The sequence below is a fragment of the Trematomus bernacchii genome, unplaced genomic scaffold (genome assembly GCF_902827165.1).
Source record: "Trematomus bernacchii unplaced genomic scaffold, fTreBer1.1, whole genome shotgun sequence".
Taxonomy (NCBI): domain Eukaryota; kingdom Metazoa; phylum Chordata; class Actinopteri; order Perciformes; family Nototheniidae; genus Trematomus; species Trematomus bernacchii.
The window spans coordinates 257,196-280,797 of NW_022987564.1; the positions used below are offsets into that span (position 1 = coordinate 257,196).

The 23,602-nt window shown below is 42.5% G+C and overlaps 2 long non-coding RNA genes and 7 other non-coding genes across 9 annotated transcripts; all 9 read right to left on the reverse strand.

Annotated features, from left to right (window-relative positions):
* Positions 1 to 223: 223 nt before the first annotated feature.
* On the reverse strand, positions 224 to 300 carry LOC117478496. Its single transcript, XR_004555460.1, has one exon. It is a non-coding gene; the product is annotated as a small nucleolar RNA SNORD83 (small nucleolar RNA).
* A 1-nt stretch (position 301) lies between these two features.
* On the reverse strand, positions 302 to 1,087 carry LOC117478257. The gene is made up of 3 exons (XR_004555402.1): positions 990 to 1,087; positions 711 to 781; positions 302 to 472 (listed from the first exon to the last, which is right to left on the reverse strand). It is a non-coding gene; the product is annotated as an uncharacterized LOC117478257 (long non-coding RNA).
* On the reverse strand, positions 852 to 919 carry LOC117478507. The gene has a single exon (XR_004555471.1). It is a non-coding gene; the product is annotated as a small nucleolar RNA SNORD57 (small nucleolar RNA).
* Positions 1,088 to 12,387: 11,300 nt separating the features above from the next.
* LOC117478222 lies at positions 12,388 to 16,804 on the reverse strand. The gene is made up of 5 exons (XR_004555398.1): positions 16,679 to 16,804; positions 16,452 to 16,503; positions 16,207 to 16,279; positions 12,745 to 12,809; positions 12,388 to 12,572 (listed from the first exon to the last, which is right to left on the reverse strand). It is a non-coding gene; the product is annotated as an uncharacterized LOC117478222 (long non-coding RNA).
* Positions 12,637 to 12,707, reverse strand: LOC117478473. The gene has a single exon (XR_004555438.1). It is a non-coding gene; the product is annotated as a small nucleolar RNA SNORD99 (small nucleolar RNA).
* On the reverse strand, positions 16,039 to 16,170 carry LOC117478526. Its single transcript, XR_004555489.1, has one exon. It is a non-coding gene; the product is annotated as a small nucleolar RNA SNORA44 (small nucleolar RNA).
* Positions 16,805 to 21,485: 4,681 nt separating the features above from the next.
* Positions 21,486 to 21,606, reverse strand: LOC117478463. The gene has a single exon (XR_004555428.1). It is a non-coding gene; the product is annotated as a small nucleolar RNA SNORA26 (small nucleolar RNA).
* An 875-nt stretch (positions 21,607 to 22,481) lies between these two features.
* Positions 22,482 to 22,558, reverse strand: LOC117478497. The gene has a single exon (XR_004555461.1). It is a non-coding gene; the product is annotated as a small nucleolar RNA SNORD83 (small nucleolar RNA).
* A 543-nt stretch (positions 22,559 to 23,101) lies between these two features.
* Positions 23,102 to 23,171, reverse strand: LOC117478506. Its single transcript, XR_004555470.1, has one exon. It is a non-coding gene; the product is annotated as a small nucleolar RNA SNORD57 (small nucleolar RNA).
* Between the last annotated feature and the right edge of the window lie 431 nt (positions 23,172 to 23,602).

The window sequence follows — 23,602 nt, forward strand, 5'->3', positions numbered from 1 at the left end:
GCTCCGTGGTAAACTGTGGTAACATGAAGAGCCGCTTGGGAGCCGAAACAGCCGGCGCTTTAAGAGAGCCGAGCCAAATGATCCGGCTCACTAACGTAAAAAGACAGTATCTATAAGGGACGGCTCAAGTCAAAATTCAAGCACCCGCCCCCCCCCCCCCGCTCTCGGGGTGGACGCCCTCTCAGCCCTGGTCTAGCGGAAACACTGGTCCTCATTAACGAGCAGCCATCAGACTAGGGTGATAGATGAGAGGTCCTCACGGCCCGGAGGCTGCGGCATCTATACATGTCATCATGTGGCTCACACACACAGAGACACAGAGACACCTCTGCTCCGTTATCTTCGACCACAGCAAGCTCCACGTCTTTTTCCCTGGGGTTTCCTCGGCTCCGTTCTGTGCAGCAGGGGCTTCCTCTGCCTCGACCTCCATCTCCTCGGCCGCTGGCTTTGTGTCTGCGTCTCCATTTTCTGCCTGTAAGACAGTAAAAAAGGTTAATAACTATATTCATGTTTACTCCAAGCCCTCAATGTATATACATCCTGCTCTATGTGGATGCAATGTCTGACTCACTTCAGTGATCGGGTCCATTATTTGGGACCAGCCAATGGTTCGGAGTCATGATAATTTAGCATGTCGTACACAGAGGACCATGTGAGGGTCAAATCTCAAATCAAAACATGCGAGTCCTGAAACTACAACCACTGCTTACCTCAGCTTCACCGTTGGTCTCGCCAGAGTCTTCTTTTCACGCTTCTTGCGTTTCCGCTTGATCTCAGTAGCCTAGGACAAAAAAATTATTAAATGGTTGCAAACTGGCTTGTTTGGTTCAACATTTCTACATCCTAATGCTGCGTCAGGCTCATTAAATCATTTTAAACCCCCACAGTAGGGTCAGGACAAAGCTTGTCATCATCCACAGCATTTACAGACTGAACTTTTTATAGGACACATTTGATCCATGGGTAAAGAGCTTCTTTTCTGCACTCACCTCTTTCACAGCTTCATGACATCCAGATTCTTGCGTGGCACGTCTCATAGAAAGACAAGCGCTCTTCCACCTGTCCGCGCAGCTTGTCCCCGTACACACTTGCAAGCAAAGACATTCAATAATAAATCACAAATTGTTAAGATAACAGTAGTTTAGCAACCTAGTGGCTTTGCTCAGAATAAAGCTTATCACCACCAACCCGAAGGATGACTACTGTTGACGAAAAATGTGAACATCATTGTAATAATGCCACAGAGCATGAAACTCAAAAGGAAATTCAACAAGGCCGTGCCACTTACACATTACTTATTTGAAATAAATTGGCTCAACGAGCTTTTAACATTACATTTAATTGTTGGAGATCAATTCCTCAATTAGCTTAATGTTAGTTCCTGTGTTTTTGTCCAACTAGTTCATCAGATGTTCTACCTCAGACTGTGGGGGTGCATTGGGAGAGAGGGATCACTCTGGGGGAGCGGGATCACTCTGGGGGAGAGGGATCACTCTGGGGGAGAGGGATCACTCTGGAGGAGAGGGATCACTCTGGGGGAGAGGGATCACTCTGGGGGAGAGGACGGTGTTCCTTCACTACAGGTTTACGAGAGATTCAATTTGCCCCCCTGTGTTAATCACCAAGGACATTTATTAGTCCAGGGTGGGCAAATGGGGGGCATGGTGTGTTTTTACGTTTTAAATGCATGTGACGTGCACAGATGCCAACGTAGTAAAGATGAAATTAAACTCTGGCATGGCGACTATTGGAGGTTCGTACTTCAACCAAATGGCTCGATCTATAATAAATAATACATTTTATTTTTAGGCGCCTTTCATGACACCCAAGGACACCATACAATTTGTTAAAAAATAAATAAATAAAACACTAATAGGCAGCAAAACATGATAAAAACACAAACAGGAAATCATGGAGGAGACAGTCAAGTGGACACAAATTAAACATATAATAGGGAGGACTACAGTGAGTAGGCAGATCTGAACAGGTGGGTTTTTAATTGGGATTTGAATATGGTGATTGTGTCTGACTGTCGGATGTGCGGGGGGAGGGAGTTCCAGAGTCTGGGAGCAGTGCAGCTAAAAGCCCGAGCACCCATGGTGACGAGGCGTGGGGTGGGGACGGTTAGCAGACCAGCAGAGGAGGAGCGGAGGGAGCGAGACGGGGTGTACTCCTGAAGAAGGTCAGCCAGATAGGGGGGGCCAGGTTATGTAGGGCTTTGTAAGTGAGCAGTAGGTTTTTGAAGTTGATGCAGGATTGAACGGGGAGCCAGTGGAGTTGGATGAGGATGGGGGTGATGTGTTCTGAGGCCTTGGTGCCGGTGATGATCCGGGCTGCAGAGTTCTGTATGATTTGTAGTTTGTTGATGAGCTTGGTGGGGATGCCTGAGAGGATGGCGTTACAGTAGTCGATGCGGGAGGTGACAAAGGCATTGACCAGGATTTCAGTGTTTGATTGAGAAAGGGATGGGCGGAGTCTGGAGATGTTGCGTATGTGGAAGAAGGCAGTCCGGGTGATGTTATTTATGTGAGGTGAAAATGAGAGGGAGCTGTCCAGGATGACACCAAGGCTCTTAACTTGGCCAGAGAAGGGGATGGAGTAGCCATCAATGATGAGGTTGGAGGCAGGGGAGGATGAGGTTTTGGAGAGGGTGGTTTTGGTGCCAACCAGCAGGGCTTCGGTTTTGCTGCCGTTGAGCTTTAGGAAGTTCCTGCTCATCCAGTTCCTGATGTCCTGGAGGCAGTTGGTGAGAGAGGTTGGGGGGAGGGCAGTGTTGGGTTTGCTGGAAATGTAGACCTGTGTATCTACTACGATCCTGGTCCCGTTCTCCTGTAGCAGCTCCGCGTCTCCACATTCTAAAACACGGAGTCCCTCCACCTTGATTTTTTTTTGTCATGGAAAGAAGCTACAGAACATAAACATACAATTTAGTCATTGTTGCCAGATGTTTAGTAAAATACTAGCCATATAGGGCGCATGAGTAAAACACCTTGAGTACTTTACTCACCTCTACCTCCGTGAAGGCTGTGCTGGATACATGTGGGCAGGGCGTTGAAGCGCTGGTGACTCAACATCGCTATCTGGTCGTGCAAAGTGCTGCCACTCACTGGGAGCTAGAGAGAGGGGTGCAAACAGGACAGGCAAAATCAAAAAGGAAATGAGCATTATTTAATATTTGGTACGTCTGAAGTATTAATGACTGTGAAATTCAATGAAACATCTCAGGAAAACTACAATAGCAAGTTATTAAAGCTTTCCAAATGTGTGTAATGTTTATATTTTGTCATATTCACTACCTTTTATGCTACAAAGCCTTCAAGTGATTCAATTACTCTGAAGCCACCAAGGTGTGGGGTAAAATAGTCTCAGGGTGTAGTTACCTTAAGACTCATTATGTTCTAACTGAGGTTACATGTTAGTCTGAGTGTGCAGATGTTATTTTTTATGTGTGATTTGCCCATGTGAGGTGGTTAACCAATTACATGCAGGTGTTGACTGTAGGGGTGGGCGGATCGATCCCAAAATATCGATACTTCTGATATTACGTTACGTTTCAAAATATCGATACTAGAGCCAATAGGATCGATACTTTTTTTCCCCCCTCTCCTCTACTCGTCAATTTCATCAAAAACTATGTGCAGACGAACACAAGTATATGCGCTCTTTTCTCTCCACTGCTGTCCTCCTCTCCTCGAGCGCTCCCTGCCTGAACGCCGATTATCAAGCTGACTGCCAGCAGGACAGCAGCAGCCAGCGACTCGCGAGTGCGACACACACGTGCATGATGGCTGAGAGAAAGAGGAGCGTTGTGTGGAGCTATTTCACAACTGACAATGAAAACTTAGCGAACTGTGATGTGTGCAAGAAGGCAGTTCGCTACTCTGGCCACTTTGTATTGTTATTTTTCATGTTTGCACTATAAATTTGCAAAAATAAAACGTTTGTCTATAAAAACGGTCCTGTCTTTATTAGGGCCGTCAGTCGATTAAAATATTTAATCGCGATTAATCGCACATTTTTTATCTGTTCTAAATGTACCTTAGAGGGATATCTTTCAAGTTTTTAATACTCTTATCAACATATGAGTGGACAAATATGCTTTATATGTTTGTTTATTATCATTTGAACAATGACAAATATTCTCATGAATATTAAACACAACAACCTGAACATTACAAATATTCGCTTCAATTCAACCTGGAACCTCTCTCATACAATAATACTGTGTGTGTGTGTGTGTATGTGTGGACACTGTGATGGATCGTTGGAGCTATGTGCAGCTCAAGGCATATATGCTCGAATGGGAGCTGCCTGGATGCTGCAATCATGTTGCGCGTACTATCCGTGCTGAGTGTGCTGACTTTTCGTACAATGTCCCACTGTCTGGCTACCTGCATAAAGTCAAGTGCTCGGCGCAGTTGTCGGCGAAATGTCATTGAAACAGCTCCTTATATCCGTTAGCGTAGCTAGCTAGCACCAGATGCTAACAACACGTAAGGTGTGCCTCGCTCGCGCGAGTCGCGCCACACATACACACTCCCTCCCGGTCCTCCCGATGGCCAGTCCGGGCCTGCCAGTGAGCGTGGAAGTGTGGTCTGCCACAAGCGGGCGGTAGGAGCGGGGCTGTCAGCATCAGCTTGTCGATGGTATTTTAAACTCGATGCGCTCTGAAACTACGGCGGCCGAGGACAAAAAATACACATGCGTTAATCACGTTAAAATAATTAGTGGCGTTAATTTTTTTTTGCATTAACGCGTTATTAACGCGTTAACTTGACAGCCCTAGTATTTATTCATGAAAATGAATTCAGATTTAGTCTCTGATGCTTTCAGCTCAAAAATCATGTCATGCAGCTCTCCCCTATATGAAAGTACATAAGACGCTTTTCATTTTAAAAAGTATCGGTATCGATATCGGTATCAGCGATACTGGCCCTGAAATACTTGGTATCGGATCGAATCCAGATTTTGTGGTATCGCCCACCCCTAGTTGACTGTAACTCCATTATGCTCTGCGTAATCCCCACGGTGAGCAAGAGAAGGCTAATGTTTCATGACAGAAAATGTGAACCATTAAGAAGTCAGTACCTCAGCTGGGATTAGCTCCCCGGTGCGGGCTGCCCTCTCCAATCAGAACCCGTAGAGCGGCATCTGCTGCTTCCTGTTTTCCCTGCTTCTTGTTGGACGCACACACTGCAGGGAACCAGCGTGCGCCCAGCTTAGCCTGAAATGTGAACCTGAGCAGGGGCAAAGAGAAGGAGGATTTAATAGTTTTTCTCAGTCACTTTAAGAACAAAAGGTCCCAAGGGAACACGAGCAGAGAAAAAGTGTTGTTAGCGGAAAATTACTTTCAATAATGTTCCAAAACTTTGAATTCTTAAAGAAATGTATTTTTTCCAGGGAGTTGCGAGCGGCTCACGAGGCAGGGGTCGGGGACCTCATTAAAAACCTCAACAACAACGCAGTGTTGGGTCTTTTGAAGTACGCTAGAGCCCGGGGCTTTGCTGCTGAGTTCCGACTGGTGGACCAGTCCGGGCCCTCGCCTGCAGTCAGAGGGGGCGAAGAGGGACATGTAGTCGCAGACCCACTGCCATCACTGGAGGAGCCCAGGGGCAACTGAGGCTGGGAGGGGAGAAGGAGAGATTTGAACAGTATTGAGCAAATTGAGCAAATTGAGCAGAACAGCGTGACAGAGGCCACACAATAATTTATTTCAGCCTCCAGGGCGATCTGCTAGTTTTCTAAAGACATTATACTCATTTTGAAGATGTGCAAAGCCCTTCTCTTCCCTCCTATATAAAGAACTTGAGTTTATTCTCTACTAAGGCTGAGCGAAACAACATTTACATATCACATTGGTTACATTTGAAATTGCAACTTTATTTGATTTTTACGTAGATTTTCCATTGTTGTACATCTTGTCATGTACCTGTTTTCTGAATCTAATTATTTGCACCTTATGATCATTGATTTGTTTTACACCAGGAACAGGGAAACATAATGTAGTTCCTATATTTACAGTAGTACACTGCATATATAAATAACCATCAGTAATGTGGATGTAATAAATAAGTTGGTAAATAATAGTAAAGCTAAAACATTCTGGCAAGTTTACAAAACGAAATTAATCTACACTTAATATTAAGATTTCCAAAGTCCAAGACAATATCTAGTCTTATATCAAAGACATTGCCCAGCTACTCTCTACTTACATGTCGAGTGGGTGACCAACCTCCGATGCAAGATTTGGGGGTCTTAAGATGGCTAATGGGAGCTTTTTTCCACACATTTAATGAAGAACTTGCACTAGGGTCTGGGAGTACCTCCATCACTTGGTCCACATCGTCTCCCGTGCTCAGCATCTCTGTGGTGAGCATTCTCAGGGTGATGGCAGCAGCGTCCTTTTTCGCAACCTTCTTGCTTGACGCCTCTGCGACAGGAAACCGCCTCCCATTCAGCAGCACCTGCATGCTGAATCTGCCACAGGGGAGGAACATTTACAAAGATTAGACACAGTGATTCGTCAATACATGATTCATTGAGCAGATACAATTTTTCCTCCTAAGACCTGTACAAATAAATTGTCATTGTTAATTGGCAACATCATGTGTCTTCATTAAAGCTGGTATATTTCCCACAGACTTTGAATCGATAAATTAGTCAGCAGGTGCTTTACAGAAAGTAAGAAATGTGAGCAGATAAACAAAAAGATTCCTTTCACACAATGAAAAGACAGATAGCATTTCATCACACGTGTCTGTAAACTTGTAACATTTAGGGATGCCCTGATCTAACTTTTACTTTCCTGATACCTCAACTAAGAGCATCTTCTGTTACAGATCACTCCAACGGTGATTTTGTTACCCCAAATGTTAGGTTTACATGCAACTATTTAGGTATGTTTAATAAGAGATGCACTGGAAACTAAGTTTTTGACCTGCTGTGACTTGATGAATGTTACAGATACAATGACATTGACAAATACATTGTATTTAAAGTGAATTGTTCAATACCTGATCTATAAACAGCACCCTGGATTCATTCCTAGCTAGGTTTTAATATTACAACATGACTGAAAAGAGAATGATGATACATATTATTTTTTGTGACAAACCTTGGGTTGTGACAGGGTCCCGACTGGTTGACGAGCTGGAACTCACAATTGTGTTGCAGATGCGCAGGGCCTACTCCATTAGGCTGCTGATGGGGTTCTTCAGAAACACCTCCTACAGTTTGGCCAGGTTCTGGGGAGGTGGAGCAGCCAGATTAATAAAATCAGGGTAGACCTCCAAGGCTGGTAACCTCAACTCAATACATCAAGTAAACAGACATTTCACATCATCCAAGGACAAAGTGTAGTTTACATGCAAGCCCTAACATTTGTTTCCAGTAAACATTATGCTCCAGCCCCACCTAGTGTCAGCAGAAAGTATTACAAATAATGATTACAAAAAATAAAATATATAAAATATATTTTAAGATCATGGTTAATCATCTGATTCGTCTGTACATTGCTGTTTTAGTCTGTGTTCTTCTAATTAGTGTCTACAGTGTGTGCCTATTGAGCTGTTTAGAGCCATGTGGGACAAAACCTGATCATGCCCCTCCCTCTCACTGTCTAAGTGAACAGTGACTGTAAAAACTACACTGCGCATGCTCAGAGTATTTTCCTATTTAATGTGTGTGGCAAAAAAATAATGACCATCGGGGCACTGAGCTGCCATCCCCACCATACGTCATCTCACATAATTCAGAGCCGATTGGCTGTAAGTACGTGTGCCGCGAAAAGTGTGGTGTGTGAAGAGGAGAGCTGCAGTGACGCGTCCTAAAACCCGGAAGTAAGCTGCGCGTGGCTTCCCTCCACAAAAAAGCAATGAGATTTCTCCATAGGATTTTAGAAAATAGCTCGAAATAAGATCTGTGGGAAACGTACCCGTTAGATAAATGCACGTTTTGTTCAGCCGGATAATATCCACATGTCTACCCTACTTTTATAATTTTTGAATCATAAATCTATCGATTAGATTTATGATAGACTTTTGAAACTACAAGAAGATAAGGAGGACTTTTACAAAAAAGTAAGACATTTTTGTGCAGAAGGATAGGCAAATGGACTTCATCTTCAAGTCAAGGTAAGACGGCAATTTTATTGAAAATGGGATCTTACTAAGAGAGAACAATTCAATATTTAAATGATAACATTACATTGCTTGGGTATCCTTTTGTTGAACTGTCTGTTTAAAATTAATCGAAGCATCAGACAAAAAAAAGCTTTTGAAAATAATATTATATTTTGGTTTAGGTCAAAATATAATATTTGTAAACCTGAAGAGTCAGTACCAGTGCCTCGCCAGCCATGAACCTCACTGCAGAAGCTTATATATAGACATCTACGTTTTTTGTGCCCCACCACTTTTGTACATATAAGAACGCCACTGATAATAAGGCAGCGCAATGTTTGGTAAAATACAACTACATTAACATGCCATTATAGCTATTAACTTAAGACTGATTCTATAATTTAGGGTGCATTTCACATCAACAAAACAGTACAAAGAAAGTGTTCTTTCTCAATAGAACAATCAGTGGTTCAAGTTAGTATATTCCTCAGTGTAACATATCCACTAGTTGCAAAGCTTAAACATTTTTATTTATTTTAAGGGAAAGGATGTTTTCACTACTCAGTTTGTCAACTATGTTACGGACAAACTTGAAGTCATTACAATCATTTGATTAAGTCCTGCACTTCAAGTAAAATCAAATTTGAAAGGCTCTAGAGTCTATTCTACCATATATCCAAAGATTTTTTAAAGTTTAAAAAATAATTGTATTAAAGTTTTGTTTTTTCATGTGATATGTTGAGCACTGTCATTAAGGATAGGGATATTTTGTATAATAAAACTACCATACAGGTCATTTTGATAGTTTTAAGAGATGTCATGTAAAACTCCAACCTGTGTAGATATACATTATACTATAAAGGATATCAGAAGCACTATTTTAGATATTTTAAATTTGAAAAAATGAGGTGCAACATAGTTGACAATGAAAGTCAAACATTTGACGCAAATAACATAGTTGACTGGACACATTATTAACCATCAGCACTATGTTCATTTCAAGGCAGAAGTGCAAAATTCCATTGATAATGATGTGTAATGACATCTACATGTCATACAAATTGTCAACTAGGTTACCTGTCAACTAAGTTACTACAGTACTGGGTAACTTAATTGACAATTTCCCTATTTTGACCCATCATTTCAATGGTAGGCCTTGCCTGGATGACCACATGTCATTTTCTTGAACAGGTTAACATCACATTTGAACATATAATTGAATTAAAATCATTAAACAATTGTAAACCATAACAATGTACGTAACATTGTTGATGGTCAATTAATATACTCATTGACAATGTGCTATTATACATAACATATTGTAAAAAGTTAGAGGACAATCACCACAATGTGTTCAAAATGTCTGCCAAAGAGGAACATGGCATCATGTGATGCTGGTGACATGGTATTGGGACAAACCATTTTTGAGTTAAAGGGGGGAGTTCTGTTAGTGACATAGTTGACAGAACTTTTGCGGACATTCATATATTAAGATATTTAAATTATTTAAAGGACGAAATCAATTAAAAATATGTTATTATTCTTTAGTATTTAGACTTTTGAAATAAATGAATAATTTTTTTTATTTACTTTAATGGTTTTTATTCATTATTTTGAAACCAAGACACCCTCAACTGAAAAACGGACATAGCAAAAACTGACAATTTAAGAACATCATGACACATTTCAAGCTAAATAAAACATAGGATGCACATAATGTTTGTGTGATATTATAACATGCTTTCCAATAATAGGCAAAATATGATATTTTTGAAGACAATAGTTAGAATAATTATAATTATCATCAATGGACATCAATGGACATGGAATGTACCCTAAATTGTAGAATCACTCGTAAGCTAACTGAACCACGTGATAACAGCTACTAAGCTACATAAGCTAACGTTAGCTCGTTGGTTTCAGCATGTCAGTCAGTAATTGTCTTGACATGATAAAATACTTATTTTCAGTTCACTATAAGCTAAATATAACAACTATACACTTTTGTGACATTAAATACGAATATTTGTATCTTACCGGAGGTTATGCTCTTCTTTGTCCTTCGGAAGGCTTAAAGCCGAAAGAGACTGAAGGAGGGTCCTGTCGTATAGAATATCATCTGATGAATGTAAAACAATGAAGCTCAACAGATAGAGTCATACAGGTTGAAGCTCAACTAACAACCAATCACATGACGGTGTTTTCCTCCTCAGAACATCGACTCAGCCAATCTGGAGCCGATGAAATACCACGAGGCTGTTTTCAATAACGTATCAAGATTATTACCATCACCTGTTTGTCTCCTCTGTCCTCAGTGGGTTCCTCGAGGGTTCGGCTGTCTGTTATTGGTTATATTTTGAACACTAGATGGCGCAGTGGTGCAACAGAATATCATTGATGTCCCTGGTACAGGTGTGTGATATGGGACTGGGAAGAATAAACTGTTTTCTGACCGTGTCGCCGAGCACAAAATATACAAAATAAAATGGCATTGAAAGCAAAAAACCTCGTCGTCAATGGAGATTACACTCGTCCTACTAAATCACCCAGTTTAGCAAATCCCTCTGTGATATTGAGTGGCAATAGTCACCATATTTAGGACAATGAATATATGGCAATCTACAGTGAATTATATTTTAAAATGGAGAGCCGTGCAGACGTGTGCAAAATGCAGAGAGCTTAGCCTGAACATGGCTCACAGTATTAAAAACAAGATGTTGTTCACATGATGTACATTAATGTAATGTTATTATGGGGTGGATACCAGTCACTGTCAGTGGGGGTCCTGGGCCTTGTTGGTGAAATGAAGTCCATGTATTTAAACAATATGAAGACACTTGAGCTTTTGCATTAGAATAATAAGCATTTTCAAACTGGTTTATAAATTGGGAAAGAAATATGTGGACAGTCATTAATACTTACCCTTATCTTATCATTCATTGCTTTAATAAAAAAAAGATTTCATGGCTTCTTCTGCTTTCTTCTTAGACGCCAACTCCACTTAACTCGACCCAGACTCAAAGCATCCTGTGGTGAGTCTGTTGTTAAATTCAGGAAGGATATAAGTTCTATTTTTACCTGGAAATTGCATTAAATTCAGTTTGACCGTTTTGTAGGCACATTGAAGAATAAATGAGACTAAGGAAATAAAATGATGTGCAGTAGAGCGATATTTATTTACTATGAGGGGGACATGTGCACCAAAAATGTGTAATAAAAATAACTGAATTATGCGCAAACATTTTGGTATTCGTGAAATGTTTTAAATTAAACCCGGAGGTTAAAGTAGAAGCCCTGGAGCTATAGGAGCTGCACACGGCTCTCATACAAGGATGGGTTAAATGTACAGACGTGGCCAAAAGTTTTGAGAATGACACAAATACTGCAGCATGTTATGAAGAGTGATTTGCAATTTATTTCAACATCCCTCTTTGCTATGAAAATGAACTTAATCCTGAAAAAGGAGGGAGGTTCAATTGTTGTGAAGAAGGCTTCAGGGCGCCCAAGAAAGTCCAGCAAGCACTAGGACCGTCTCCTAAAGTTGATCAGGAGCAGGATCGGAGCACCAGCAGAGCACCGTTTGATCAGGAATAGCAGCCGGTGTGAGAGCATCTGCACAGTGAGGAGAAGACTTTGGAGGATGGCCTAGTTTCAAGAAGGGGAGCAAAGAAGCCCTCTCTCCAGGAAAAACATCAGACACTGATATTCCACAAAAGGTATACAGGGATTGGCTAGTTGAGGGGTGGGGTAACGTCATTTTATCTGACGAATCCCCTTTCAGATTGTGTGGGAAGTCCAAAAGAAAGCTTGTCCGGAGAACAAAGTTAACGCTACCATCACTCGTGTCATTCCAACAGTAAAGCATCCTGAAACCATTCATGTGTGGGGTTGCCACTGTATTTTAAACTATTTGGCATTGCAGTGACAAAGTAACAGGAAATCACTCTTAAAAGTTTAGTATTAGTCAAAGACCACATTACCTGTGCTTCAGTTTGATATTTAAGCTAGACATGATAGTGGGATATAAAGGACAATTTCAACCAGATTTTTCAAAAATAACCCATGCATTTTTTCATTAAAAACAAGCCCTCAGTATGTGCTGTGTCTGGAAGTATTTTATCATTTTTAATGTTATGTATTAACTTGGTGAACTAAGCATCCAATGCTTGTTGCACCATAAGTGTTGTGAAACATTCATCACAAACTCTAAATGTCCTTCACATGTGTAAATACAAGAATATCAATAAAGGGATTCTCAAAATTGTTCTGTGTAAGATGTTTATTTCAACAATTGTTTCGGAGAGAAACCGTTCAGCTGTACAGTTTGTAAGAAATCCTTTACAGAGAACTCTGACGGTACTCGTATAGCACTTTCTCCAGTCGCTACGACTCAGAGCTTTACATCCTCCTGTCCTCCTTCACCATCTTGCTGCTGCCTTCAACGCACTGCACCTGAGAATACAAAGAAACTACATTTAGTGAAATTCAAACACTTTTTCTAAGGTCATTATTTAAGAGCTAATCTCAGTCCCATATCCGCGAGTTTCATCCAACAGTCCTCTTGTTTTAAATTCATCATAGATCAGGAAGTTATGAAATGATGCAGACAAATCTCCTTAAATACCTCATGTTACATGGAGCCTCTGCATCCCAAGGACATCGGATTAGATCTCATGGGCAGATTGATGCCTGCAGGAAGAGAACAGCATTAAAACTAGAGAATGCAATTCCTGAAGAAATTGCTAGTGGGAATGCTTTATGCTGAAAAGCTGACGCTAAACTGCTATGCTGAAATGTAATGTGTAAGAAGAAAGTGAAGAATTTAGATTGAAATGATACATGAACACTGGGAGCTTGAATGTGTGATGAGAAGAAAAGAAAGTAAAAAGGCTTGGAAAAGCAGCAGAATATTTGAAATGCAAACTTTTGAACTAACTTGATGGCGAATGATCTGTCGCCATGCCAATGGCATTTGATGACATCCCATAATACGCTTAGATGCGTTGATGGCAGTGTTACCAAACCTGTGAAGTTTAGGGCCATTTGGAGCATTTTCACTGAAGTTATGAGAAAACCATGTTTCATGGCGGGCATTGTGTTGCCATGGCAACGGCATGTCCCGTAGATGTCTTCACGGCTGGACTGTTCAAGGTTCAAGGTTCTTTATTGTCAATCTGACATAGCTACAGAGTAATTATGCAGTTGAAAATCTTATGTCACAGGCTTCTCCAACAATGCAACATAACATAATAACAATAAGAGCATGAGCAATACAAAAATAATAATAGTTATAAAAATGAAATAAAGTTATGATGTGGAATAGTGCAGTATGAGTCTATATACAAGTTATTGGAATGATATATATATATATATATATATATATATATATGCGGTAACGTCTGCCAGACGGCAACAGAAAGAACAGTTTGTGGCTGGGGTGATGGGGGTCTTTGATAATCCGTAGTGATTTCTTCCTGAGCCGCTGGGAGTAAAGGTCCTCCATGGATGGCAGCTCCGTCCTGGTGATGTGCTGTGCAGTTTTCACCACCCTCTGTAAAGCCTTACGATCGAGGTCGGTGCAGCTGCCGTACCAGGCCGTCATGCTGCCAGTGAGGATACTCTCTATCGTGCACCTGTAGAAGTTGCAGAGTATCCTGGTTAGCACACATGTGAAGTTTGAGCACTTTTTGAACATTTTCATAGGAGTTACAGCAACATCATGTTTTATGGAGGGGGATGCGTTTCCATGGAAACGGCATATGGTGAGATCTCAGATTTGGCGTAGAGCTGTTGAGGCATGGACCGGTGATATACAAGTGAAGATTGGGGACGATTCGACCGTGTCGATTGGACTTACAGCGACATCGTGTTTCATGGCGAGTGGTCTGTCGCCATGGCAACGGCATTTGAAGAAATCTCAAAACTGTCCCGTAGATGTCTTCACGGCTGGACTGTTGGCACACATGTGAAGTTTTAGCACTTTTTGACAATTTTCATAGGAGTTATAGCAATATCGTGTTTTATTGCAAGGGATGCGTTGCCATGGCAACAGCTTTTGAGGAAAACTCACTAATGGTATATAGACATGTTGAGGGCTGGACCATTAACTGTCATCTGAAGTCTGGTGGTGTTTGGACCATTTGCATAGGTATCACGACAACATCGTGTTTTATGGCGAGGGATGCGTTTCCATGGAAACAGCCTATGGTGAGATCTCAGATTTGGCGTAGAGCTGTTGAGGCATGGATCGGTGTGGCAGAGAGAGAGAGAGTTTGTGAGAGAGAGTGTGTGTGTATGAAATGAACAGTTATGCTGCGTTCACACCGGAGGCGATGCGAATATTCGCTTCGCTCTAATCGCTCCTATCGCATCGCTCTAAACGCTCGAGTTTCACCGCGGCTGACAGCTGTGTTTACTCGCATCATTCAAACAAGACGCGCTGGCTCGGGAGCTACAACTACAACATGAACATATTTTACCGTGATTAAATTGTAATACACGTTTCTAAATGATGCCGAAGTAACAACATACTGATACCGGTTAGTAAAAACCATGAATTAATGCTTGACAAGTCTGCAGACAAGACGGCAGGCGAAAAACCTTTTAAAATGCTTGTTTTCTGAATGAAGATCGGGTCGACCAGGCTAAGCTAACGTTGTATATGCTCATTCCACACTCATATCAACGGCCTACAGACATAAATAAACCAGCGACTGTATTCGCCATGACACAGACAGTCTGTGGTTTGTACTTGTTTAACTTTTGTCCAGTTTCTGAACAGATATGAGGAGCTGTGCGCTCTGTGTGCTAACTGCTAACAGCTAACGGCTGATGTGTGGTTGAACGTCAGTGACGGCACTGGCTGAGATCCTCACCGCTGATTGGCTTCCGCGAGAACGCGTCACGTGAATTTGACGCTCGAGTTGAAAAAAATTGAACTCTCACCGTTCAATCGCCTCAATCGCGTGATTCGCGCCACGTCCACCGCTTCATGCTCGCCGTCGGAGCGAATTCGCGTCTGTCCGCGTCTCTGCATTGACTTTACATGTAATCGCGCCGCCCACAAACATCGCATCGCGTCCGGTGTGAACGCAGCATTAGAACTGACTGCTGTCAGTTGGAGTGATGACATCATCGTGTTCCATTACACAGGTGTTTATAGTTGAGCTAACGAGCTATGAAAAGATCAGAGGTTTGCATTGTTCTGAATCAGAGATGAACCTCTTACATGTGAACGTTTTGTGGAAGAACGATAACAGATATCTGTGAAATTTCAAAACGTGAAGCATGTCAAGGAAGTTGAGTATCTGAAGTGTAATTTTTGTGTACTTTCGGGTTAATAATGTGGCCTTTTTTGGCAGTTTAACTAAAGGTGTGCGGCTGCTGCTGTGAGGAAATATCTGCCTGAAATTACAATGGGCTTTAATTGAGACATTTTGAACGTTTTTGTCACTTCATGCCCTCAAGAGGCATTTTGTTTAATTATTTTGCTTAATTTTGTCATTTTTCAAGCTACGAGATGTTTTCCTACGTTTGTCATGAAAAGTATGTCTCAGGAATGTAGGGTTTGGGAATTATGGCAGTTTTAAAAAAAATATGAAGGGAAATTTCAAGATTTCCTACGCACTCTAACTTAACGAGCTGCGCAATGTTAAAGTTCAAATGTTAAAAATTTGATGTTTTATGGGATGTATCTCTGGAATTATGGAAGTTATGAATGATAAAAGTAATAGCCATCGATTCCCGACCGAGCTGAACGTTTTGATGTTTGAACGGAGTTTCTGCGATGTTGAATGTGGGAGGAGAAGACGGACAAAATAATTGGACGGAATAATAAACTTTTCTTCCGTAGCATAACATATAGAAGAAATAAAGAACTGTTGTTGCGCAGTAAGCATTTCTACATAATGACGTGAGGATCTGTTGGACAGTTGAGTGGCTGCTGATGGCATAAGAGGCCAGAACAGTCAAAGACCGACCTTTTATCTGGCATGCACTTGGAGAACCCTAGAGCTACAGACAAGCCCCGGGTCCTTAGGATAGCATGCTGTGAATAAATCATTTTATACAAGATATTTGAAATTACCTTGAAGTGAGACATCCTCATGAAGTCACGGCAGCATCAGGATCAGTGCCTAGTGCTCAGCCATCATGGTCACCTTAAGAAAGATAAAGAAACTGTGAGTTTGAAACACCTTTTATTTAAAGTGGCTTAGTTGATTAGATCTGATTGAGACAACTAAGTTGTCTCAATCAGATCTAATCAGTGAGGGCAAGTTTGTCATCACAGCCAGAAATAATCCATATTTAAGGTGTAGTTTAAAAACATACCTGCAGGTGATTTAGTCATCTTATTTCTCTCTGCATCAGCGTTATCCAACACCTGAAGAAAGAGAGACAGCAATTAGAGCAGAAATGCATTAACTTTGATTCAGTCTGAAGGGTCCTTCCCTTAGTGTGGCTCAGTTATCTAAGTTGTCTCAATCAGATCTAATCAGTGAGGGCAAGTTTGTCATCACAGCCACTTTTATAGTTGAAATATAACTTGGATGTTCTACCTCAGACTGTGGGGGTGCATTGGGGGAGAGGGATCACTCTGGAGGAGACCTTAGCCCTCTCCAGTCACCCTGCTCGGTTCCTGCCCCGCCCTGCCATCACTGTAGCCACTTTATTCCCCAGCAGGGAGGGGGGGGGGGGGACCTCATGAAATGGGTTCACATTCTTCAGGAAGAAACTCTGATGTCGTTACTGCCCGGCCCGACTTTGAAATATACTTGCCAGCATGGGAGATCAGACGAGCTCCAACCTGAAGAAGAAAGGGGCATTAGGCTCAATGACCAACAGAGCTTTGGGGGAGGTACCATGAGAAATGGAATACTCAGGAGGACCATCAGGACCGGAAGTATCAACACAGAGATTCAGGGGATTGACAGATTTGGTAAACACATCATTGGTCCTAGAGTAATTTATATACAGTGAACACATTGCACTTTAACTCGCCACTTCTCAGATTAAAGCTGGGTCCACTTGGGCCATCTTGCAGCGCAGGTACTCCTGCAGCCCGAGTGGATATTCAGCCAGAGCCACCACGCGAGTGGAGAATCTCTCAATGTTGATTGATTGATTGAATTGATTGATTGATTGAAAAGTTTATTAACAGCTTGTATATTGGGTACAGTACAGTACAGCTCAAAACATACAATTATTAAGGGGATGCAGACCAGAGAAAGACTTTCGTCTTGTTTACATCAGGGTCCCCCATTTCCAATTCATCATATCATTTAAGACATATAAGACATATTTGACATACAGATGGCTTATTTACAATTTACATACAGGTGGTTTTTTACATACAGATGGCTTATTTACAATTTTCATTTAGATTTCGTTCTAATACATCCTAACCGGACATTTAAGACATACCAAGTCTACAGATATACAGTTAGTAACAGAGTCTAAAATGCGAGTATATACATAGATGGGGGGGGGAAGCTGTCCATTGTACGACAGGTTGAGATTTGTACCATTACCGGGGCCAGTTTTGCAATGCTTTCCCCCGAAGGTGCTCTTTAAGAGAGGTTTTGAAGGTAAGTATAGTTTTACTTTCCTTTACAGTTGTGGGAAGAGCGTTCCACCTTGATGTGGCATAATTGCGAAACGTGTATTCCCCTTTTTTTGTGCCAAATCTGGGTTTTACATGATTTGTGGAGCTCCCTCTGGTGTTATGATCATGGTATTCCTTGACCTTTGGGAAGAATTTTGACATGTACATGGGTACCATAGAGGTGTAGTGGATCTTGTAGACCAGGCCCATTGCAAGTAGCTGTACTCTGTCGTCTACTCTAAGCCATCCTAGGTTGTCAAAGTGGGCAGAGGTGAGGTGGGTTCTAGATGAAAGGTCAAGCAGTAGTCTGACCAGTTTATTTTGCGATGTTTGAAGTTTTATTTTTAGCGCCTTGGAGGTGCTATGGTACCATGACGTGCAAGCATAGTCATAGTACCCTTGAATGAGTGCTCCTGCCAGAGTTTTCAGGGTGTTTTTGTTTACCAGAGAGGAGATCCGGTATAGGAATCTAGTTCTTTGATTGACTTTTTTTATTACATTGGATGCCATTTTGTCACAGGAGAGGTTTGCCTCAAGAATAGATCCTAGGTATGTAATTTCCTTCTTACTTGTGACAATAATGTCACCCACTGCAACTGAGAAGTCGTCGGATTTGCTGAGATTATGTTTCGAACCGAAGAGAATGGACTCTGTTTTACCCAGGTGTAATGATAATTTATTATCGGCGAGCCAGGTGCAGATTCTGCCGAGCTCGGAGCTGAGGGTTTTTTCAACCTGCAATCTGCTCCTGTCAGAGACCAGCAGGGCTGAGTCGTCCGCGAACAGGAACAAGTTGCAGTCACATGCTGATGACATGTCATTTGCATAAATTAGGAACAGTAACGGACCTAATATGCTTCCTTGTGGAACACCACAGCTCACTGGGAGGGGGGGGGGACAGAGTACCGTTTACCTCCACCATCTGTTCTCCTCCCCTCCAGGTAGGATTGCATCCAGCTCACCGATAGTTTATCAAAACCAATTGCTTTTAGCTTGTCAATCAGAATGGGGTGATTGACAGTGTCGAAAGCCTTTTGTAGGTCCAGCATCACCATGCCGCAGTATTTACCCTCGTCCACCTCTTGTTTGATGTGGTCGTTCAAATAAAGAAGGCATGTGTCAGTGGAGTGGGATGTTCTAAAGCCAGATTGAAATTCATAGATTAGTTTCTTTTCTGCGAGGTACTTTTCGACCTGTTCATATACTATTTTTTCCATGACTTTCGAGATGGAGGTAAGTATAGAAACAGGGCGGTAGTTGCCTGGGTCCAATTTGCTGCCCTTTTTGTGCAGGGCGGTTACTCTTGCAATTTTGAAGTCTTTGGGTACTTTTCCCTGTTTTATGGAGAGGTTAATTATGTGAGCTATGACTGGTGAGATGGCGGTTGCTGTGTCTCTGAGGAATTTGGAGGGGATATTGTCGTGGCCAGTGGCCTTGTTAGGTTTGAGGGCGCTCAGTTTAATGAGTACCTCTGCTGTTGTTACCCTTGCTAGACTGAAATCATCTTTGCGTACCCCTAGGTTTTTGTAGTAGGTCATGATGTGATCTACTCCAAAAAGCCCTGAGTGGGAGGGTAATTTATTTACAAGAGTTGTGGCTATGTTTGTGAAAAAAATGTTCAAGTACTTGGCCACATCCAGTTTGTCTGTGATGAGCCTGTTATCTGTCTTTATGTTTACGTTTGAAAATCTCGTTTTGAGTTTTTTACTGCAGCCAAGCTGGTTATTGAGTAATTTCCAAAGTTCACGGGGTTATTTTTGTTTTCCTCAGTTTTGTCATTGATGAAATTCTTTTTGGCAGTTTTGATCATGGAGCTTACGTCATTTCTTAGTCTGTTTCTTTCAATTTTTTAGTTCAGTCACGTGGGCCTGGAGTTCACTGCTCGTGCTTTTGGAAAGCATTGACTGACTTTTATGAAACTCAGAGCATTTTTTGTCTCTGGTTTTCATGGCGGTCAGTATGCCGGAGTGCAATCCACGGCTCAGCGCGATTTTTTACCCTGGTTGTTCTTAGGGGGGCCAAATCATTGAGTATTGCAGAGAATTTGTTTTTGAAACCAAGCCATGTTTCTTCAACTTGTGTACCACTGAGCTCATCTGACCAGTCCAGGCTCTCCAGTTCTAGGTTAAAGGCCTCGCTAGAGTAGTTTTTGAGGTCTCTAGATATGACTGTTTTGTGACAGCCGGCCTTTTGTTTTAAGCTTTTTGCGGGTACAGAATATCATATAATGATCACTTAAACCGCATGCTATAACCCCTTTACTGGAGATCCTGGACCTGTCAGAGGTCAGAATGAGATCAATGGTAGTTTGTGTTGTTTCACATACCCGGGTGGGTTGGGTGATTAGCTGGCTGAAGCCGTGCAGATCACAAATCCTACTGAAGGACTTGAAGACGGACGTGTCTTTACGTTGCATATCCGTGTTCCAGTCTCCAATAATAATTGTCTCTACATCCCCCACATCAGCCAAACACCCATCTAATGTATCATAAAAGTCACTCTGTTCCGGTGGTCTATAGATTGTCCCGACTATTACAGATTTAGCATTGTCAAAAAGAATTTCAACCCACACAGATTCAATATTTTCATGATGCAGGTCAGTACGGTTTTTGAAATTGGTGTCTTTATGTATGTACATGCAGACACCACCTCCATTCACGTTCCTGTCCCTTCTCACTACAAGATAATCTTCAATTTCAATCTCTGAATCTGTAATGGAATTGTCCAATTTGGTCTCAGAAAAAGCATAATATGCTTGCCTTAACCGTTCATGAACAGTTGCCTGAGTTTCAGCCAGTTTGGTGTCTCAGGCTGTTAGTGTTCAGATGAAAAATATGTAGTCCATTTTTGTTGTTTAAATGCATAATGTCGTCAGCTTGAAGATATTTGTCTTTGTCCGTTACAGCAAACGGCTTGCGGCCTGCCGTGGTGCTTGGAGCGTGGGGTGGTGGGGGGAGGGAGGCTCCGTTGTAGCTTTAGGAGCCGTCGATATGCTAGCAGGGTGGCTAACAACATGGTGGATATTTGTTTCCCTCGGATCTCGGTTCTCTTCCTCTCGTCACTGCCTCATGCGTGTCTGTCTGCCGAGGCGTCCCCGGGGGAAATGTCGAAGTCTCCGTTGATTCCTCGGTCTCCGCTGTCTCCATGGTCTCTGTTGTCGTCGCGTAGTTGTTGCTGTAGCGGAAGAGATGCTAGTTGTGATGCTAGTTGTGATGCTAGCTCCTCGAGCCTGCAGGAATGGCTTCTTGTCTGCACCGGGCCCGGATTCAGATGGATGTCTCCCGCTAACAATAAGACCAAGACGATCATACTTCTTCGGTCTAGTTTGCCTGACGGGGGTAAGTACTTTCGCGTCGGGTTTGCAGTTAATAATGCATGAATGCTTGCACTTCCAAAAGCGAGGTGTTTCCTTTCCCAGCCGTTGAGAAGGTAAAAGTCATTGTGGTTCATTTTATCCCTGCTTTCACTACTCTCCTTCTCTAAGTGATGTTGCCCTCATTGATGAGTTGAGGTAGGAGTCCATAATCCATATTGTCAGGAGGATGAAATATGTAAAAAATCGTGAGGAATAACCTCCAAAGCGGGAGCTCTCGAAAATGCGACCACTCATAGCGAAAACCGGAAGCACCTTGATCAGATCAATGGGTGAGATGTCCATACCTGAAGGATAGATTAAGAAAAGGTGTTAAGCAGAGGTTTACTACCATTGCATGAACCATGTTGTGCAGTGGGTTGAACACAACCAAAGTCATTGCATTTGTGTTTGTTTCTCCCGACAGGATCCGCAGAGAGGACGGTGTTCCTTCACTACAGGTTTATGAGAGATTCAATTTGCCCCCCTGTGTTAATCACCAAGGACATTTATTAGTCCAGGGTGGGCAAATAGGGGGCATGGTGTGTTTTTACGTTTTAAATGCATGTGACGTGCACAGATGCCAACGTAGTAAAGATGAAATTAAACTCTGGCATGGCGACTATTGGAGGTTCGTACTTCAACCAAATGGCTCGATCTACTACGATCCTGGTCCCGTTCTCCTGTAGCAGCTCCGCGTCTCCACATTCTAAAACACGGAGTCCCTCCACCTTGATTTTTTTTGTCATGGAAGAAGCTACAGAACATAAACATACAATTTAGTCATTGTTGCCAGATGTTTAGTAAAATACTAGCCATATAGGGCGCATGAGTAAAACACCTCGAGTACTTTACTCACCTCTACCCTCCGTGAAGGCTGTGGAGTGGAAGGAGAAACCGTGGTTCGGGGCATTTTTGCCACGCAGATGGCTCACCAGGATCAACATGAGAGTTGAGTCGAGAGTTTTTAATCGCTTGAAATAACAAATAGGAAAAAGGACATCCCTCTGTTGGAGAGGCAAAGGAGTCTGGTGGGATTCTTTTCGGAGTATTGAAGATTGTTTCCCCGACATCGGCGGTGCCTGCTACAGCACAACACGGAACGTGCGCGATTTGGGACGCGATGAGCGGTGCTAGTGGAGCACGCGCGTGAACACCAGAGCCTCGCAGCGGCGAAACTGAGGCTCCGTGGTAAACTGTGGTAACATGAAGAGCCGCTTGGGGAGCCGAAACACAGCCGGCGCTTTAAGAGAGCCGAGCCAAATGATCCGGCTCACTAACGTAAAAAGACAGTATCTATAAGGGACGGCTCAAGTCAAAATTCAAGCACCCGCCCCCCCCCGCTCTCGGGGTGGACGCCCTCTCAGCCCTGGTCTGGCGGAAACACTGGTCCTCATTAACGAGCAGCCATCAGACTAGGGTGATAGATGAGAGGTCCTCACGGCCCGGAGGCTGCGGCATCTATACATGTCATCATGTGGCTCACACACACAGAGACAGAGACACCTCTGCTCCGTTATCTTCGACCACAGCAACCTCCACGTCTTTTTCCCTGGGGTTTCCTCGGCTCCGTTCTGTGCAGCAGGGGCTTCCTCTGCCTCGACCTCCATCTCCTCGGCCGCTGGCTTTGTGTCTGCGTCTCCATTTTCTGCCTGTAAGACAGTAAAAAAGGTTAATAACTATATTCATGTTTACTCCAAGCCCTCAATGTATATACATCCTGCTCTATGTGGATGCAATGTCTGACTCACTTCAGTGATCGGGTCCATTATTTGGGACCAGCCAATGGTTCAGAGTCATGATAATTTAGCATGTCGTACACTGAGAGGACCATGTGAGGGTCAAATCTCAAATCAAAACATGCGAGTCCTGAAACTAAAACCACTGCTTACCTCAGCTTCACCGTTGGTCTCGCCAGCGTCTTCTTTTCACGCTTCCGCTTGATCTCAGTAGCCTAGGACAAAAAAAATTATTAAATGGTTGCAAACTGGCTTGTTTGGTTCATCATTTCTACATCCTAATGCTGCGTCAGGCTCATTAAATCATTTTAAAAACCCCCACAGTAGGGTCAGGACAAAGCTTGTCATCATCCACAGCATTTACAGACTGAACTTTTTATAGGACACATTTGATCCATGGGTAAAGAGCTTCTTTTCTGCACTCACCTCTTTCACAGCTTCATGACATCCAGATTCTTGCGTGGCACGTCGCCCGTCTCATAGAAAGACAAGCGCTCTTCCACCTGTCCGCGCAGCTTGTCCCCGTACACACTTGCAAGCAAAGACATTCAATAATAAATCACAAATTGTTAAGATAACAGTAGTTTAGCAACCTAGTGGCTTTGCTCAGAATAAAGCTTATCACCACCAACCCGAAGGATGACTACTGTTGACAAAAAATGTGAACATCATTGTAATAATGCCACAGAGCGTGAAACTCAAAAGGAAATTCAACAAGGCCGTGCCACTTACACATTACTTATTTGAAATAAATTGGCTCAACGAGCTTTTAACATTACATTAATTG